Source organism: Dipteris shenzhenensis, chromosome 32 (assembly GCF_047967505.1).
Source record: "Dipteris shenzhenensis isolate YYH24624 ecotype China chromosome 32, Dip_SZ_1.0, whole genome shotgun sequence".
NCBI classification, from domain to species: domain Eukaryota; kingdom Viridiplantae; phylum Streptophyta; class Polypodiopsida; order Gleicheniales; family Dipteridaceae; genus Dipteris; species Dipteris shenzhenensis.
Window position 1 is genome coordinate 379332 of NC_141627.1, and position 20012 is coordinate 399343.

Consider the following 20012-nt stretch of genomic DNA (forward strand, 5'->3'; position numbering starts at 1 on the left):
CCCACATATGCTGACGAAAAAACTACCTAGTTCGCGGTTTGAGTATTGTCGTGTATTGATGGGGATAGTATGTCCATTGGTTGCTCTCCCTTAAAGGCATATTGGCCTTTAAGTGGGAGGTTGTGGGGTTAAAGGCCTATGTGCCTAACCCCTGCTTAACCTCGGTTATGTATACTCAAACAATATAGATATGGATAGACTGAAGATTAGGGTGATTGAAGCACCCACCAAAAACGTGTCTCTTGAGCTTCCTCTCCCTCCTAGCTTCCTCTGTTCTCCCTCACAAAGATGCCTCAAAACCCTTGGTTTGATAATGAGTGCAGAGAGATGCGAGTCCACCTCATAGGGGAACAAGCCTTGGGTCAATTTGATGGCATATGAGAGGCACAACGAATCTTTCAATGGCTAACATGCCACAAGAGATGAGACTTCCTCACACACAGGATGGATGAGATCATCATATCATTTCGAGAAGGAGACTCGCGCCTACTGGATGGAAACATCTTTTGGAGGGGAAGCAACCCATTCCCATTATTGACCCGCGGGTATGGCACACTTATGCATGCTCCTTATACAATGTCCCGAGGCAGACACCGCCAGACATGTCCTCTATGCCCAGGTCCACTACTTGCCATTTGTTTACTAAGTAGAATGTACGGGCTGCACTTTGCCAGCTCCACAACCGGAAATCACAGGATCATGAGGGCCTACGAACAGAGCATTTTGCACATGGGCAAGAGGTTCTAGCCCTGATTCTTGCACAAATGTTCAACCATGCAGTTTGCCATGGCTTCCCACCAGCATGGAGCACCACCACTATTGTACCGATACACAAAGCAGGAGACCCCATGGACACTAGGAACTATCGCACCCTCATGATTGGCCACACATTGGCCAAGATCTATGGATCGGTACTAGAGAGGAAGATCAACAGTCATAGAGGCACAGGGGCAGCGAGTACTAGGGTAGGTAGGATTAGGATTCAGGAGGCAACACTCTACTCTAGACCACATTTTCACTCTGAGGGCTGTTATTGAGTGAGGAGGCGAGGTCTAAACATCAAAAAGTCTACACATGTTTCGTAGACGTTTTGAAGGGCCTTCGACACTGTCCCACGATCCCGTATGATCAGGAAGCTATAGCAGATATAGATTCGAGAGACAATGATGTGGGGTGTGATGAGCCTATATGAGTCGGTCAGAGGTAGAGTCCATGCTCCAGGTGGTCTATTGGATTGGGTCGAGAGCAATCGGGGTGAAGTAGGGCTGCCCTCTCTCATCGACTCTCTTTGGACTCTACATCGATGACATCACATCTTTCATAGATCGCCTAGGGGGCAAGGGTTCATTACTAGGTGACCTCCTCATATAGATATTGTTATACGCTGATGATATAGTCCTTACATCATCTTCAGTGGAGGGGCTACAGAGAGATCTGGAGGCCTTAGAGGTGTTTTACAGAGAGAGAGACCTGACAGCCAACCTTGGGAAAACCAAGGTTATCGTCTTCAACACCTCACAAGCAGTGTTTCACCGACTTAGTTTCACTTATAATGGCGAGGCAGTGGAGATAGTGCAATCATACACATATTTGGGAGTAGTCTTCATAGGACCCATTTTCACGATGACCCACGTAGCCTAGGCATGGCTCACATGAGGGTGTAGTGCTTTGGCTAGATTAGACTTCGAGGCACACTTTCAGGATCCACCGACGAAGGGCTGGCTTTTTGACACACTGGTGCAATCGATTGCCATGTATGCAACACCCTTTTGGGGATGCGATCTCTCGAGGACAGACTGGAGGAGTTTTGAGCGGCTACAAGTGATTGATGGGATCCAGGATGATTCAGTGTAAGCCCTCAGTCCCACATGAGATAGTGCAGGTAGAGTTCGCCATGACACCTCCCAGGTTGATGCCATCTTTCAGACAGTGACATTCATCCACATAGTCTGGGACTTACCTCATTGGAGACTTCCGAGGTTGGCCCTAGAGTCATCTAGATGACTAGCAGAGAGCGGGGGAACAACGATCTTGGAGAAGCCCATGCTCAATAGATGTTCACCACTAGAGATGAATCACAATGACGAGAGAACTTTGAACAAAAATGCAAGATCAACTATTTTCCAATAACCATTAGAATCATGCCACTTGGAGAATTTGAACCTCTTCAATAGCCACTAGAATCATGACACATGGCTAATTCTCAACTTAGAATTCATGTAGGTTGGTCATGTAAGTTACTCACCTCAAATTTTTGCCTCTCCTCCATGTTAAAAACACCCACTCCTCCTAAGTTCTCCATTAGATGTCTGGCATGTGTCTCTGCCTCAAAAAAGCCTACTCTCATAATAACATAACACAACACTCTTCTCTCTTGAATCTCCACTATGTCGCCTCTTGATCCCCCAAAAAAAAAACCTCTATACCAAACATCTTGTCCTTCCTACACACAAAATTCTTTAAAAATCAGTATGTCACTCCCTCAAACCATGACATAAGCAAAATGGCATCGAAAGGCTCCCGGATACACCAATTTACTTTTACTCGCTCAAAATGGTTCCCCATGCCATTTCCACTCGAAGTGAATAGAATATGTAATCAAAAATTAAACTCAAAATTTTGTCTTCTACATAGTGTCACCTCATCCCAATGCCACCCTATTGTGCATTGAAGCCTTCCTCACATCATTTGAACATAAACATGTGCATGGAAAGGCTCTTTTGATAGCTGCTACCCAATTTTAGTGCATTCAATATCAAGAATGAGAACATATTGTGCAAGAAGACCCATGTACTTGAATGTATCAACTAGGGACACCTTATATAACACAATCTCTAAGTCAATCCAAGAATAGAAAAAACTCATACAACCGAGGTAACCAAATACTGAACCACAAAAATATAAATCAAGTCCACGAATTGTTCAAAAAATATGTATTTGCAAAGGGCTAAATCAAGTTAGGGTTTTCCTCTTGAGATTTATCAACATTGTATTCCATTGGTGCCAAATAATACACTTATATAAAAGTAAAGATGTAAATGTAAAATCAATAAAAGAAAAGCCCAATCAACATCTCATGATTGAATCAAGTGGCTTTCTTATTGTCATTCGCAAGGAAAATGACAAATTGGAGCTTGTATAGATTATCGAAAGTAGAATATTCAAACAATTTCAAATCCATTCCCATTTTTTCCATAAGAAGAAGATTGGATCAAGTGGCAAGCCATGAGCTGTACTCATTTAACACTATTGTGTAGAAAGTGGGTAACGTTGCGCACAAATGAGAATTAAATGGAATATTCCTTTTAAAAGCAAGAATTTGACACTTGTTTTAAAAATATTATTGTATAGTATCATTATAGGGAAAAAAACATGCAAAACATGGCCTTAATTTAAGATTATTTTAAAAAACACAATACATAGTCCTTTTAACTTCATCAAAGGATTGACAAACTGGAAAAACACAACCTTCAAATATTGTATAGAACGTGCCCATATTTCAAAGAGATCTTCTCTTCTTTAGCAAGATTGTCATGCACTGAGGTACATCTCTCGTTCAGGTACGTAAAATACTCTAAGGTTGTCTAGCTTGTCCTTAAGGAGGAGAATTGTTGTCCATACAATAGGACTACACAAAGTAGTTGTGTTACTGTTGAACTGTGAGGGATTTGGTCTTCGCAGAAAGTATTCCACCATCCTTCATTGTCTCCAATTCTAGAGTATGTTTTTGCCATGTCAATCAAACCCTTCTCAGACATGCACCTTTCATAGTCAACATTCCTTCCTTGAGCTTGTGCCTACTTCACCTCACTATCAATCACTAAAGGTTCTTGCACTGAACGATACATTTCATGCACTGGAATGAAGGACAAATCTTGTAAGCCATCCATGGGTAGAACATGTATATTGCTTATCATATCGATATGTTCTTTTATCTGCTTGTTTCTTTATGGGAAATTGATGCTAAAAGCTCAAGTCATTCAATATGTTGGTACAACACTCCTCACCCACTCCAAATTGAATAAATGTCATGAAATTATAAGTTTCTTTCAAGTGATAAACCTCATGCCATGGAGTATAAGGTTCTTTCACAAGATCCATCATCTATACCAAAGTGAATGGTCATTCCTTCCAAGATTCTTGGAGAATGTACTAAAAAATTGTTCTATTTAATTGTGAGTATGACCAACAAAGAGGAATTCAACTTTGATCTTATGAACAAGTCCCTCATCCATAAGCATATACATGTACATGAGAAATGTTTGGTTTTTATTTTCTCTCACTTTATTGTTAAGTTGGATCTATAGGGTTCTTTGGAGGTGAGCTTCCCCACGACATAATAATGTAATGAGTTATTGTGATAGATAGATTTGGATCATTGTGCAAATTTGGATAATTGAATAATACCTTACCTTGGAGCTTTTGTTCAGACAAAAGACATTCAAAGATGTATTTGCACAAAATGTCTCTTCCTTTACTTTTTTTGGAGCTCTCATGAAGTGTGGCAAGTAGGTCTTCTTTTGATTCATACCATCCATAAAAATCCCAAGATATTTATCAAGATCCTTCAAGAACTTTCTTCTATGCTTTGCCAAAAATTGATCATCCTTGAGTTTGTTGTTCTCTATGGTGCTTTAGAGTTTTATTGATTTGAGTTGCATGTAAAAGTGCACAAAAATTATTAAACATACTCAAAACCTTTTAGAGAATCAAATTGTACATGTAAAAATATTGGTACATCATTTGCTTAAGGTTGTTGCCCTTTGTCATTGCCTCTTGAGGTTTTCACATGTAATACATACTCCCATTCTTACTTTTTTAGGGATCTTCACATTATTAAAGAAGTTCTTTTACGATCTATAGAAATGGCTATAGCTAGCTAACCTTTCAGCGCCCTCTAAAATCTCTTCCTTGTATTGTGTGTAAACCTCAAATATAGTGTATTTATTCATCAAGTGTAGTTTTCCTATTGTGGCACCACTTCTAGACTCATAGCAAATTGCTAAACTTGTGGCAACAAGGGCTAGAAGGGCAGTCTAGATCAATGAAGATGAGATCATTGTGTGTGCAGAGTAGTGGCAAAGCTTCGTTTGTAGTATCTTGAGCTTGAAAGATGGTATGATGAACAAAATGCTCTCTAGAAAAGATCCAATCATACTTGAAAAAATAAGATCTAGAGAGAGAAAGACAAAAACTAGAGAGAGAAATACTAAAAGCCTACAAAAAGTGTAGAGACCCAAGAGGTCCCCCCAAAAGTATAGGGACCAAAGACGTCCCTCCAAAAAGTGTAGAGACTCTTACCCAAGAGGTCTCCTACAAAAGAGGTCCCACCCTTGAGGTTCCTACAGCAAGTTGAATGACATTCAGAGGGCTTGCCTAGGTGTGGAAGTGTAGTTTTAGTAGGAGTAAATGTTTGGACGTATGATGTACAGAAGTGAATGATCTAACTAGTAAATGTAGCTCCTTCCATATTTGTTTTTGTGTGTGTTTTTGTTTGTCCAAATTTCTAATGAACACACAAAGCTTCCTCACTTATCGCAGAGAAGAACTACAACCTGATCTCAACCCTATTGCTGTTGGTCCCTCCACTTAGATTCCTTCTGCTCAAATTTTGGTTGATGCTACTCTCTCCTCTCAGAGGCAGGCTACTGAGGAATGTCTGTTAAACTTGCCCAAGGTGCTCTCACTATTGTTCCTGTTGTTACTGTTCCTACTATTGACCACCACAATGAGTCGTCCACCAGTTTCTCCTTCCATGTTCTTGATGCATCTCTCAATATTTAATGAGGAATTTACTAATTTTTGCTGCTTCCACTCTTTTTGTAAGAGAGTAAGTATGCAGTTCACTTCTTTTGGAAGAACTCTGATGATGTACAAAGTTTACTCAAGTTAATATAGTATACTTTTTTTTGCTCCAAAAAAAAAAAGCCTCCACAGGTTATGACGTCAATGTTGCCAAAGTACTCGTTGTGGTTTCTTTTGAAGGAGTGCATTCTGAGATGTACAAAGTCTAGTTTTATTTTGCCAACCAATAAGATCTTGTAAAAAACAATTAGTTGGACCTCTTCATATAGAGATGAAAGTGTGTGTACTTTATCTTTAAGAAGGGATGCTAGATTTTTAGAATGTGTTGGCAAGTGTAGCACTTGATGGATTGTGTTTCCATTGATGTTATATGAGGCTCTTCTAGTATATGCAAGCATTAGAGCTTTAGGCAAGTTGAAGTCTATGTGTTGCACGTTCTGGTTGTAAAAGCATAGCAGGCCTTGAACTAGTAGAAGAATTAAGTATGGTTTGCTTGTTCTTGCACCCCCCATGAGGAACAAGTGTAGCTTCTTTGTTGGGCTTAATATTTTCCATATCATCACGTCATCAAATAGCTCCCTTTGCTCATGGTTTAAAGATCACAATTTTTGGAAGTATTCTTCATTTTGTGATAGTGTTTGTTGTTTTACATGAACAATGAATTAGTCATACCTTGGTTGAGTTTGTAATGAAGGCATCTCGAATTGAATGTCATAAGAGCTGTCACTACCAACATGTTTTTCATCATATAAGGCAAAGCTACTATGCTCATTTTGGGCCGTAATATCTACAAAGACTTTGTATTCCATATGTTTGTTGTGTTGGTAGTTGTTTTTGTTTTTGTTTTTGTCTATAGTAGATTGTCTCGCATAGTATGCTATTTGCCAACTTCCATGTAGTAGTAATCTTGGAAAGATTCTATGCTTGTGTTGTCTTCCTCGACTCTGAAATTCAGTAGCAAAGAAGTAATCCATAACAGTCCTGATTAATGTAAATATTTTAAGATCAGAGATAGCATGTGCTATAGCTTGTGAGCATGGTACCTAGCAGACAACATAGGGTTTTGTCTAATTGGGTGGTTAATGTCAGAGTGGTTTTGTAATTGTGAGGCATTGTCCTTCTGTGGATTGTATGTTGATTGTAAGGTTGCCATCAATGGATCCCAAAGGCATTCAACACATGACAATGTAACAAAGAATGTGGGTGGACCAAGTTGCCTCACCATGGTAAAAGCCTCCTTACGTAACTTCTCTTTCTAATCTAGTGACGTACAAAGGCTTTCAAACTCTCTATACCCTATAACTAATTTCAAAATGTTTTCTATGTTTGTGTTGTTCTTAACATCTCTAGCATATAGAACTTTATCTTGCAACATTCCTTTTCTTAAGGGTACCCATATAGATTACATCACTTGCTATATAATAACCTTTATGGACTTAAATGATAAATTTGTTATGTTTTGCGAGAACCTAAATGACTTGTGTATTAATTCCCATTTGACAATGTCTAAGTATGTTAATTTGTCATCGTTGACACGTTTGGGAGAACTAAAGCAAAGTGTAGGGAAATTCAATTCCTCACAACGCTTGTCTTGAAAGAGTTCAAGTGGCTTTTGATTTTGTCTTGGAGCAACATATGTTACTTGTGTTTCAAAGTCCACAATTTGTTTTGTTTTCCATATGTTTGTTGTGTTGGTAGTTGTTTTTGTTTTTGTTTTTGTCTATAGTAGATTGTCTCGCATAGTATGCTATTTGCCAACTTCCATGTAGTAGTAATCTTGGAAAGATTCTATGCTTGTGTTGTCTTCCTCGACTCTGAAATTCAGTAGCAAAGAAGTAATCCATAACATTCCTGATTAATGTAAATATTTTAAGATCAGAGATAGCATGTGCTATAGCTTGTGAGCATGGTACCTAGCAGACAACATAGGGTTTTGTCTAATTGGGTGGTTAATGTCAGAGTGGTTTTGTAATTGTGAGGCATTGTCCTTCTGTGGATTGTATGTTGATTGTAAGGTTGCCATCAATGGATCCCAAAGGCATTCAACACATGACAATGTAACAAAGAATGTGGGTGGACCAAGTTGCCTCACCATGGTAAAAGCCTCCTTACGTAACTTCTCTTTCTAATCTAGTGACGTACAAAGGCTTTCAAACTCTCTATACCCTATAACTAATTTCAAAATGTTTTCTATGTTTGTGTTGTTCTTAACATCTCTAGCATATAGAACTTTATCTTGCAACATTCCTTTTCTTAAGTGTACCCATATAGATTACATCACTTGCTATATAATAACCTTTATGGACTTAAATGATAAATTTGTTATGTTTTGCGAGAACCTAAATGACTTGTGTATTAATTCCCATTTGACAATGTCTAAGTATGTTAATTTGTCATCGTTGACACGTTTGGGAGAACTAAAGCAAAGTGTAGGGAAATTCAATTCCTCACAACGCTTGTCTTGAAAGAGTTCAAGTGGCTTTTGATTTTGTCTTGGAGCAACATATGTTACTTGTGTTTCAAAGTCCACAATTTGTTTTGTGCTTATGATATTATGGATCAAACTCTCTATTTCAATATTATCATCTTCATTGACACTATGGTTGTCGTTACTTTTCAATATTTGTGTGTGGAGATGTGAGTGATTCAAAGTGAGTATGTATTGGTACCACTCATGGTTAGTAGTGACGCCATTAGTAATGTACAAAGGTTTGTCGATAATTTCATGTAGAGCTTCCATTAGAAATTTGGGCCCAACTCTACCTATTGCATAAGTGTACTTGTACTCCATTTTCTTTTTAATACCAATCACTATGGAAGCCTCATCATTTACGAAACATGGTAGAACACATTGTACTATATTTGTGTCATCCACCAAATTCACAATACTCTGAATAATCCCTAGCTGTCCATTAAATCCACGCTCCCTAATTTGGGTGAATTCAAGTCTAGGTGCTACCAACAATCGCTCCTCAACGTTAAAATAAGGAAAACATAAGAAAATAAGGGGAATTACTTCTACGTTAAACTAAGGGAAATATTAGAAAACATTAGACTAAGTCTTCCACCGATTGATGAAAAGAAAACGGGTTGATGCAAATTCTGTACGCTCATACGGTGTTACACATATTTGTGCTATTGATGCCTAAAATGTATGCATACTTAATTTGGCTAGGTTCTAAGAGATAAGGATATTAGACTTTCTAATATGCTACCTTAAGTGAGCCTATTGATTTATGAATTCCACACCTATGGTGCACCCTTCCCTCCCTCTTTGCCCCTTCTCCCCTTGCTCAACTTTGCTGGTACCTACTGTTCTCGGCCTCCTTCTAGGTGGTCAAGAGGGATACAGCTGCCTCAGGGGGGCCTATTGTAAAAAGGCACCTTTCACTCCTTTGTTGTGTGCTTTAGTTTGGAGGTCTTCGAGGAGTTCAAGTTGTTTTTTCCAAGCTGTCTTTGGTGTTGTGCTTGCACCTGGCAGTAATTTTTGAGGGCCCAACCGTTGCTAAGAGCTCTCTTTTCCTGTTGGTTTTTGGCTTAATGATAATTGGCCACTCCCAACACCTTTCACCACTCCCAACACCTCGTCTCTCTTCACTCCTCCTCCCTCTACTCCTAGAAGTCCCCCTTTTCCCCCTCCCTCCTCCATGCCTCGCTCGCTTGCTTCTAGCTCGATGTCCTCTCCATTGGCCTCCTCGCCTTCCTCAAAGCTGCTGGCCTCGTCTTGGGACCTGTCTTCCTCTACTTCTTCATCGATTACGCCTCTAGCAGTGTATACAATTGCAAGGTGGTCATCTGCCTTCAGAAGCATCCCAAAAAATGATGGAACGAAAGAGCACAACATTTGCAAACAAAAAGGAAAAAGTCTCAATGGCAGTGAACATAAGCATTGGAATTTTCAATGTTCTAGAATTCAGAACCAAATCACAGCAGCAAGAGAATGAAGAAAGGCACCCGGAGAGTCGGGACGAAGCTTAAGAGGAGGATTGTGCATTGGAGGCACAAAATGCACAAAGCTAGTGGGAAAAGAAGCAACCCAACTAGTTCAGAAATGGAAGGTCGAAGGGGGAGGAAGAAGAAACTGGGGGAGGCCAATCGAGGAGGAGGAAGAGAATTGGTTGAGCATCAAAAGAGAACTTGTCAGAGCCTTGGAGGTCAAACAAAGAGGGGAGGAAGAAGTCGACGATGAGATATGAGGGAGAAAACTTATATTGAGACCATTCGTCTACAACTAGGCCAATGCCCACGTGCAAAATATTTGGCGAATCCAATTATCGCTCCTTCAATATGTGACGAGGCCAGTGAGAGATAACGACTGTTCGAGTGGAGCCTTTTGATTTGGAAGAACAACTGGAGTCTCTACTTTTATTCTTGGATCCTCACACTAGCAAGGCTGAAATCGACGCTTCTCGCAGGCGCTCCTTGGAAATACAAAGGACTCACAGAAGAATCAAAATATGCAGGTGCACATCCTCAAAACCCAAGTTGCAGGCTATCAACTAGGTGCATATATATTGACCTGCAAGCAATGAAATGAATAAAAACTTCTTGAGGTGTTGACGTGAAGAGGAACAAGATTCTCGCACTTCCAAGAATGGGAGAGACTCTTGCATCCCTTTCAGAGTTTGCGAACATAGATGTTCGACCACTGATCATGTTTGAGATCTGCACATCGATGGATCTATTTGCAAATCGATGCGAGCATCTACCTATTCAATTGCTCTCATACATTCCCACTCTTAACATCTACCCAGGTGTTCGTTTTCATTTCAATATTGTCAACATAGCTAGGTGAACGTCCCACAACATGAACATGAGCATACACAAACACGAGCTAGTTGCCACGATAGAATCAAAGAAGCACGGCACAAAGACAACAACAGATGCAAATAAGGCAATCAAACAAAGCAAGCAACCCATATTTGTTGCATAAAACTAAAACTTGGACAGTACCTGGAGAAGGTACTCGTCAACCTCGCGCAAGTACTTTGTGAACATAAGATTGGCAATGAAGTGTTTACTTTATAAGAGACACAAGATCTATAAGTGTTGTGGGACGTTCACCATAGCTAGGTGAATGTCCCACAACATGAAGCATGAGCGTGCACAAACACGAGCTGGTTGCCAATAGAATCAAAGAAGCATGGCACAAAGACAATAACAGATGCAAATAAGGCATTCAAACAAAGCAAGCAACCCATCTTTGTTGCGTAAATCTAACCCTTGGAAAGTACCTGGAGAAGGTACTCGTCAACCTTGTGCAAGTACTTTGTGAACATAAGATTGGCAACGAAGTGTTTACTTTATAAGCGAGGCAAAATCTATGTCTCCACCTTGCACTATATTAATACGTGAAAAGCTAACCTTGCTCTACATTAATATTAGACAATAAAAAAGTGAAAAGCTAACCTTGCACTATATTAATACATGAAGTTTTCAAATATCAAGTCTTTACGATCAACGATATAAAAACAAAACGGATTGATGCAAATTTTGTACGCTCATACGGTGATCCACATATTTGTGCTGTTGATGCCTAAAATGTACGCATACTTAATTTGGTTAGGTTCTAAGAGATAAGGATCTTAGACGTTTCTAATATGTTGCCTTAAGTGAGCCTATTGATTTATGAATTCCACACCTTTGGTGAACCCTTCCCTCCCTCTTTACCCCTTCTCCCCTTGCTGAGCTTCGCTGGTACCTGATGTTCTTTGCCTCCTTTTAGGTGGTCAGGAGGGATACGGCCGCCTCTCAGGATTGTGGAGCGGCTCTTTCCAAGGTGTTTTTTCCAACTGTCCTTGGTGTTGTGCTTGCAGCTGGGAGTAGCCCCATAGCTAGCTCTCTTTCCTCGCTAGTTGTGGGTTCTTTTTGGGGATTTTGGTAGCGGTTTTTGAGGGCCCAACCTTTGCTAAGAGATCTCTTTTCCTACTGGTTTTTGGCTTAATGATAATTGGCCACTCCCAACACCTTCTGACCACTCCCAACACCTCATTTCTCTTCTCTCCTCCTCCCTCCGCTCCCAAAAATCCCCCTTTTCCCCTCCCTCCTCCGTGCCTTGCTCATTTGCTTTTGGCTCAATGTCCTCTCCACTGGCCTCCTCGCCTCCCTCAAAGCTGCTGGCCTTGTCTTGGGACCCATCTTCCTCTACTTCTTCATCGATTACGCCTCCTGCAATGTATACAATTGCAAGGTGGTCATCTGCCTTCAGAAGCATCCCAAAAAATGATGGAACGAAAGAGAACACAACATTTGCAAATGGCACATAACAAAGCCTCACTGGCAGCAAACATAAGCATTGGAATTTTCAATGTTCTAGAATTCAGAACTGAATCACAGTAAGAGAATGAAGAAAGGCACCCGAAGAGATGGCGGGATGGAGTTGAAGAGGAGGATTGTACGTTGGAGGCACAAAACGCACAAAGATGGTGGGAAAAGAAGCAAACCAACTAGTTGAGAAATGGAAGCTCAGAGGGGAAGGAAGAAGAAACTGGGGGAGGCCAATCGAGGAGAAGAGAACTGGTTGAGCAATGAAAGAGAACCTGTTAGAGCTTGGAGGTCAAACAAAGAGGGGAGAAAGAAGCTGACGATGAGATCTCAGGGAGAAATTTTATATCAAGACCATTCATCTGCAACCAGGCCAATGCCCACGCGGAAAATGTTTGGTGAATCCAATTATCGCTCCTTCAATATGTGACGAGGCCAGTGAGAGATACCGACTGTTTGAGTGGAGCCTTTTGATTTGGAACAACAACCAGAGTCTCTGCTTTTATTCTCGGATCCTCACACTAGTGGGGCTGAAATCAAGCACTCCTTGGAAATACAAAGGACTTACAGAAGAATCAAAATATGTAGGTGCACATCCTCGAAACCCAGGTTGCAGGCTATCAACGAGGTGCATACATATTGACCTGCAAGCGATGAAACAAATAAATACTTCTTGAGGTGTTGACGCGAAGAGGACCAAGATTCTCGCACTTCCAAGAATGGGACAGACTCTTGCATCCCTTTCAGAGTTTGCAAACACAGATGTTCGACCACTGATCATGTCCGAGATCTACACAACATTGATGGAGCTATCTGCAAATCCTATTCAATTGCTCTCACACATTCCCACTCTTAAAATCTACCCAGCTATGGGTTTTCATTTCAATGCTATCACATCAACATAGCTAGGTGAACATCCCACAACATGAAGCATAAGCGTATACAAACACGAGCTAGTTGCGGACAAAATCAAAGAAGCATGTCACAAAGACAACAACAGATGCAAATAAGGCATTCAAACAAAGTAAGCAACCCATCTTTGTTGCGTAAATCTAACACTTGGAAAGTACCTGGAGAAGGTACTCATTAACCTTGCGCAAGTACTTTGTGAACATAAAATTGGCAACAAAGTGTTTACTTAATAAGCAAGGCAAAAGCTATAAATCTCCACCTTGCATTATTTTAATACGTGAAAAGCTAACCTTGCACTATATTAATACATGAAGTTTTCAAATATAAAGTCTTTACGATCAACGATATAAAAACAAAACGAGTTGATGCAAATTCTGTATGCTCATACAACGATCCACATATTTGTGATGTTGATGCCTAAAATGTATGCATACTTAATTTGGCTAGATCCTAAGAGATAAGGATATTGAGATAAGGATATTAGACTTTCTAATATGCTGCCTTAAGTGAGCCTATTGATTTACGAATTCCAGACCTTAAGTGCACCCTTCCCTCCCTCTTTGCCCCTTCTTCCCCCGCTAAGCTTCACTAGTACGTGCTATTCTTCGCCTCCGTCTAGGTGGTCAGGAGGATGGCCGTGCCTCCCATGGCTCTGAAAGGGTCCCTCTCTCAGGGGGGCCTATTGTAAAAAGGCACCCTTCACCCCTTTGCTATGTGCTTCAGTTTGGAGGTCTTCGAGGAGTTCCAAGTTATTTTTTTCAAGCTGTCCTTGGTGTTGTGCTTGCACCTGGCAGTAGTTTCTGAGTGCCCAACCTTTGCTAAGAGCTCTCATTCCTGCTAGTTTTTGGCTTAATGACAATTGGCCACTCCCAACACCTTCTGACCACTCCCAACACCTCGTTTCTCTTCTCTCCTCCTCCCTATGCTCCCAGGAATCTCCCTTTTCCCCCTCCCTCCTACGTGCCTTGCTCGCTTGCTTCTAGCTTGATGTCCTCTCCGCTGGCCTCCTTGCCTTCCTCAAGCTGCTGGTCTCATCTTGGGACCCGTCTTCCTCTACTTCTTCCATCGATTACGCCTTCGACAATGTATACAATTGCAAGGTGGTCATCTGCCTTCAAAAGCATCCCAAAAAATGATGGAACGAAAGAGAACACAACATTTGCAAATGGCACGCAACAAAACCTCAATGGCAGTGAACATAAGCATTGGAATTTTCAATGTTCTATAATTCAGAACCGAATCACAGCAAGAGAATGAAGAACGGCACCCGGAGAGTCAGGACAAAGCTGAAGAGGAGGATTGTACATTGGTGGCACAAAATGCACAAAGTTGGTGGGAAAAGAAGCAAACCAACTGGTTGAGAAACGGAAGGTCGGGGGGGAGGAAGAAGAAACTGGGGGAGGCCAATCAAAGAGGAGGAAGAGAACTGGTTGAGCAACGAAAGAGAACCTGTCACAGCCTAGAGGTCAAACAGAGAGGGGGGAGGAAGAAGCCGACGATGAGATCTAAGGGAGAAAACTTATATCGAGACCATTTGTCTACAACCAGGTCGATACCCATGTGCAAAATATTTGGCGAATCCAATTATTGCTCCTTCAATATGCGACGAGGCCGGCGAGAGGTAATGACTGTTCGAGCGGAGCCTTTTGATTTAGCACAACAACCAGAGTCTCTGCTTTTATTTTCGGATTCTCACACTAGCGAGGCTGAAATCGATGCTTCTTACAACACTCCTTCAAAATACAAAGGCCTCACAGAAGAATCAAAATATGCAGGTGCACATCCTCAAAACCCAAGTTGTAGGCTATCAACGAGGTGCATATATATTGACCTGCAAGCGATGAAATGAATAAAGACTTCTTGAGGCATTGACGTGAAGAGGACCAAGATTCAGGCACTTCCAAGCATGGGAGAGACTCTTGCATGCCTTTCAGAGTTTGCGAACACAGATGTTCGACCACTAATCATGTCCTTGATTTGCACATCGATGGAGCTATTTGCAAATTGATGCGAGCGTCTACCTATTCAATTGCTCTCATATATTCCCATCATAGCTAGGTGAACGTTCCACAACATGAAAAACTCGTGCAGAAGTCATATTGAGGTTACAACGGATTATGTTCCTTGTCAAAAATATAGTTGTAGATGTGTAAAAATCATAGTGAGGTTAGAAGTTAATCGCATGGGTTAGTCATGATGTGCACAGACTATCAAGATTAACATTGCCACTAAGTGACAACATTGCAAAGACTATGCTGACCCCTATTCCTTTAATTAGAAATTTCAATGTGCATAATAACATCTTGTTTACCATCTATCCTACAATGTTCAAATATTGTCTTTTATGAACATGCATTTCAAATTGTAACATAGGTAAAAGGTTGCATTATGTGTACCTTGTGAAGAATATATTTGTCCAAAGTATGATGTCTAATTCGAATTCATAAACTCCAACAAAAATATAAAAAAAGAAAATTGGTTTGTAGGTTTGACGTGGAATGCTAAAGCAACATTAATGCACATGAGAAGAAAGTGCTCATTAGAATGTTGCACAAGGATAGGGGAGAGAGGGGAAAGAAGGGGGGGGGACAGGGGGAATCCATGCATAACGTATGGCAAAAAGGCGACACAACTCTCTCCATAAATTGATAATCATCGGGGAATGTGCCTTTCCCCTATTTTGAGAAAGATCACCACCAGTGTTGGTGGTGTAGCACATGGGAGAGCATATCTAGTGTTGAACGTGTTTCGTGCAATGGCATACTTACATAGAGTGTCGAATGCATCTTTTTAGTTCTAAAGTTCAATTTGCTTATTTGCTATTGGATTGATAGTACGTGCAAAGTAATAAAGATGATTAAATATTAATGTTTGAAAAGGCGATTGAGCTTGCTAATATGTTATATCAATAAAATGTTAAAAAGTTACGACATAAAACATTGCCCATTTATGGAGATAGGGTCATGGCAACGAGAGATCTAATGTAGATAGGGGGCTCGGCTAGGAGATAGGGTCCAGTACGAAGATGGTGCAGGTTTAATATAGCTAGAGAGGACTGGCTAGGATCTTGATTATTAGCTAGTCCATGCAATATAAAGTTGTAATTTGCAAATTATTCTAAACCTTTCAATTTGTGTCTTGTAGGATCTTAAGAACTCTCTCTCTCTCTCTCTTTCTCCCTCACACACACACACACACACACACACTTTGCATTTGAAAGCGGTTTGCTTCGTCCACTCCTCTTGACAATCGTTTGCATCTTGCAGAACTTAAGGCATTGCTCGCAGTGCTCATGAGTACTTGAGTGAGCACTTGTACACACTTGTTAATCTTGGAAACATGTTACACGCATCACTCTTTAACATGCATTTGCATTGACAAGCCACCTGCATTGTTGGAAAGCGATCCGACATCCGAAAGGGAAAACATGTGGCCGCGCGAGAGGCTGCCACGCATACCAACGAAGAAATTCCAAGCTTTCGGGAATGACCACACGGAGGGCGCCATTCCTTATCTGAACTGGAAGAGAGGCGGCTATGGAGGCCCTGCAGCACTCGCTCTCCTTCATCCGCATCCACACTTCTTCCTCCCTTCCTCTCCCTCAGCCATTCCGCCTCGTCACTTCCTGCTCCCTCAGCTCTCGTTCCCTCAGTAATGACGTGTCTTCCAAGCTTCCCCGTACTCGTCGTCCCCCTTCCTCCTCCGGCCGTCGAGCTGTGGTCGTCATGCGTAATAGCGCCGCTGGAGGCTACGCCGCTGCCCTTGCGGACATTGGGCGCACCCAAAACGTCCTGGAGGCCATAAAGTCTGACGTAGAGAAGCTCGGGCAATTCCTTCTAGATAAACAACTTTGTGATTTCTTAAACAATCCTGTCGTTAAGGGCGACAGTAAGAAGATCGTCCTGAAGGGATTAGCTGACGAGGCCAAGTTTCATACCTACACTCTTAATCTTCTCAATCTTACTGTTGACAAGAAGAGAACAGGGCTCTTGAAAGAGGTCATCAAAGAATTCGAAGAGATCTACAACGAGATGACAGGCACTGAAGTTGCTATAGTCAGCTCGACAGTGAAAATTGAAACCACACAACTCGCTCTCATAGCGAAGAAGGTCCAAAGCTTATCTGGCGCTAAAAACGTAAGAATGAAGAACGTGATAGATTCTTCATTGGTTGCGGGGTTCATTGTGAGGTATGGGAAGGATGGGTCTCGCTTGGTTGACATGAGTTTCAAGGGGTAACTTGACCGCATGCCCGGCAGATCGACGTCTCTGAAAAGCTGGCAGTTTATTGATGAATGATCAGCGTGCCCATCTCATAAATATGTAGTTTGTCCAGCAACGTTACGGTTAATGTTATATCAACATAGACGCCAAAGGCTCTATCCTATGGTCTTCACTAGCTGGCAACAATCACTGCCTGTGAGAATGGCTATAGGATTGGAAGCAGTTTCTAGCAGTCTCCAATACTTTCAAGCATTCTGGCATCCATTATTGCATGCAGAGTACTCTCGCTCTTGAATATCCTCTTCAACCGCACAACAGCTCCCACATTTGAGAATCCTCTGCACGGTATGTGTTGATCAATGTAAAAGAATTTAGGACATGGTATGTATTTAAGTACTTTGGCACTACATTGCAGCTAGAGTTCCATTCATGACTGAAAGTTCTTTGGAGGGGCTTGTCACAGGCTGTCGCAATGCCATTGCTCCCTTTATGTTTCATTTTTAGTTGAATCTTTGACAGCGCCAAACTTCGGAATTCTCTACTTAAGGTCACGTCAACATGTACACTGCTGTCTGTCTGGTTTGTGCTCTTTTTCATCTGCTTAGAGGAGTCTGAACGGTTATGGTTAGCTTCTTGAGAGGATTTGGAAGGCAGCCCTCTCGTAGCGGCATGCTGGTGCATAAACATTGAGGATCCCAAGCCCTAAGCGGGATGCCCATCCACAATGCCCCGCCACCAATCATCTCCCCATTATCAAAGACCTCCAAAGCAAGGGCCTGCCCAATCGAATAATGTAGACTTCCATCCCCCGTTCTGTCCTACTGTGAAAGACCATATCTTTGGCCCACGGCTTCGGAGCAGGCAATTGTGTCTCGTGATGTCTATACCGGAGAACATGTGCTCTTGAAGCATCAAAACATCCACTCAATGCCTGACAAGGCAACTCTTGTCTCAAGATTAGTCTCTATAGCGACTGTCGTGCATGAAGCTGTACCCATTCCAATTCAATATGTCCACCTAATGTGGAGTCAAGGAGGTGAAGAACAATGCCCTCCTAGAGCTGGAAGCTTGTGTCAAAAGGTTTGAGTGGCCTGTCTCGGCAAGTGGCTTCAAGGGCAAATAATCCCAATCAGTCCGATGCCTCGAGAGGGGCATCACGGATGACATACATATGAGTCCAAGTCAACAGATTAGGCTATGAGACACACAAGCCAGTAGGCATAGCTTGCAAAGGGCCAATAGGTGCCATCCTATGAGGCTTGGAGAATGGCGCCATCCAGTATCAAGGCAATTGGCAATTTGCTTGTCAGGCATGTCTGGGGTAAAGGTCAGCTTGCGCTTTGCCTTGTCCCCATACATGATCTACATAGCATGCCCATGGCTCTCATCCATCATCCTACGAAGGACAACCTTTGATCGTTAAAGATCAGGGCAAATGTTTGTGGATACCAGCTCTCGTCCCTAATTAAGCCAGGCAGCCTCAAAGGCACCCAATATTCCCCCTTTCCCAGGGCGAACATAGATGAACAGAAATCAAGCCGTGAGCATAGTTGGGAGAATTGTCCCTGTGGTTCTGTAGTCAAACACTCCAAAAGTCCTCATAGAGAGGCTGTGCTACAATGGGGCTGCAAGGCGACATTGAAGAGGAGGATTTGGGGGGGGGAACCGTAGAGTGCAGTCTAACCCCACCCACCTCCAGCACAAGAGGAGAGACGACAAGCGGTGATGTCGGGATGAAAGGGCTGGGAGAGGCTAGCAAATCTAGGGGAGTAGAGGTGGGAGGGGGGTGCAAGGGTAGGGTTAGGAGGGAGTGGAGGCGCAGGGACCCATGGCGGGGGAGGGGAGGGATGGAAAGTAGAAGCTTCGGTTTAGACAACAGGGGGGGCTGGTGTCAGTATTAGGCTTGGGATTGGAGAAGGGGTGGAAGGGAGCCAAGTGAGGACAGGGCAACCATTCGAGAAAAAGTGGAATTGAAAGCAGTCACGCCATGCCCATGGTTCGTGAAAGTGTTTGTGGGTATCGCGAGCATGCATCCAAGGTTGTTTGGAGAGAGCGAGTAAATCTGATTGGAGGGTGGAGCTAACAGCTGTGAGCATTTATATTCTCCAGCGCAACAGAATGAAATCTATTGGTAGACAAGGTGGTCGAAGCTGCTTCAACGATACTTCGCGTCCACTTTCCTGAAGCAATTTCCCAAGTTTGAGAATCTGGGGCATGGCGTGACTATTCTCTTAGGGTGGACCCACTGATGCTACGGGGCCCGTTGGTGGAAGAATTCTGAGGGGGTGGATGTCACTTCCCCTTCGGAGTGGCTTCTAGGGGCTAGGGAGTCGTTTGTGACATTGTTGGGGTCTAGAGCCTATGGTTTCGGTATGGACAGGTTAGGGGGGGAGGGGTGAGGCCTCGAGGGCTGTTGAAATGCCCGAAGGTGGGAGGGGCAAGCAGAGGAATGATGGGCACGGTGGAGGATCCCCCTCCTTCGTCTTCCCTTCCTTATCTTTGTCCACTCAGCTTGTGAGCAGTGAGCAAGGGAAGATGAATGAGGGGAGGTGGAGGTCATAGAAGGATGGAGGAGGGGCAAGGGGGCACCTTGTTGAAGCATGCTAGAGTGTTATGATTACCCTAGAGCTTTCAAAATAACCTTGGAAAATTTGATGTGTACTTTAGATAGATACGGTTGAGACCTTTCTAAAGAACTCTGCATTAAGGTGGTTCCATATGACTACTCATGGCTGGTCCAATGTGTATACAAGTCTCATCTTGTCTATCTATGAGACATGGCTCCCACAAGCAGGCTGCGTGGACGGG

The 20012-nt window shown here is 42.3% G+C and overlaps 1 pseudogene; it reads left to right on the forward strand.

Moving 5' to 3' along the window:
* The first annotated feature begins 16487 nt into the window (after positions 1-16487).
* LOC147880149 (ATP synthase subunit delta, chloroplastic pseudogene) lies at positions 16488-17634 on the forward strand (annotated as a pseudogene).
* Positions 17635-20012: the final 2378 nt, after the last annotated feature.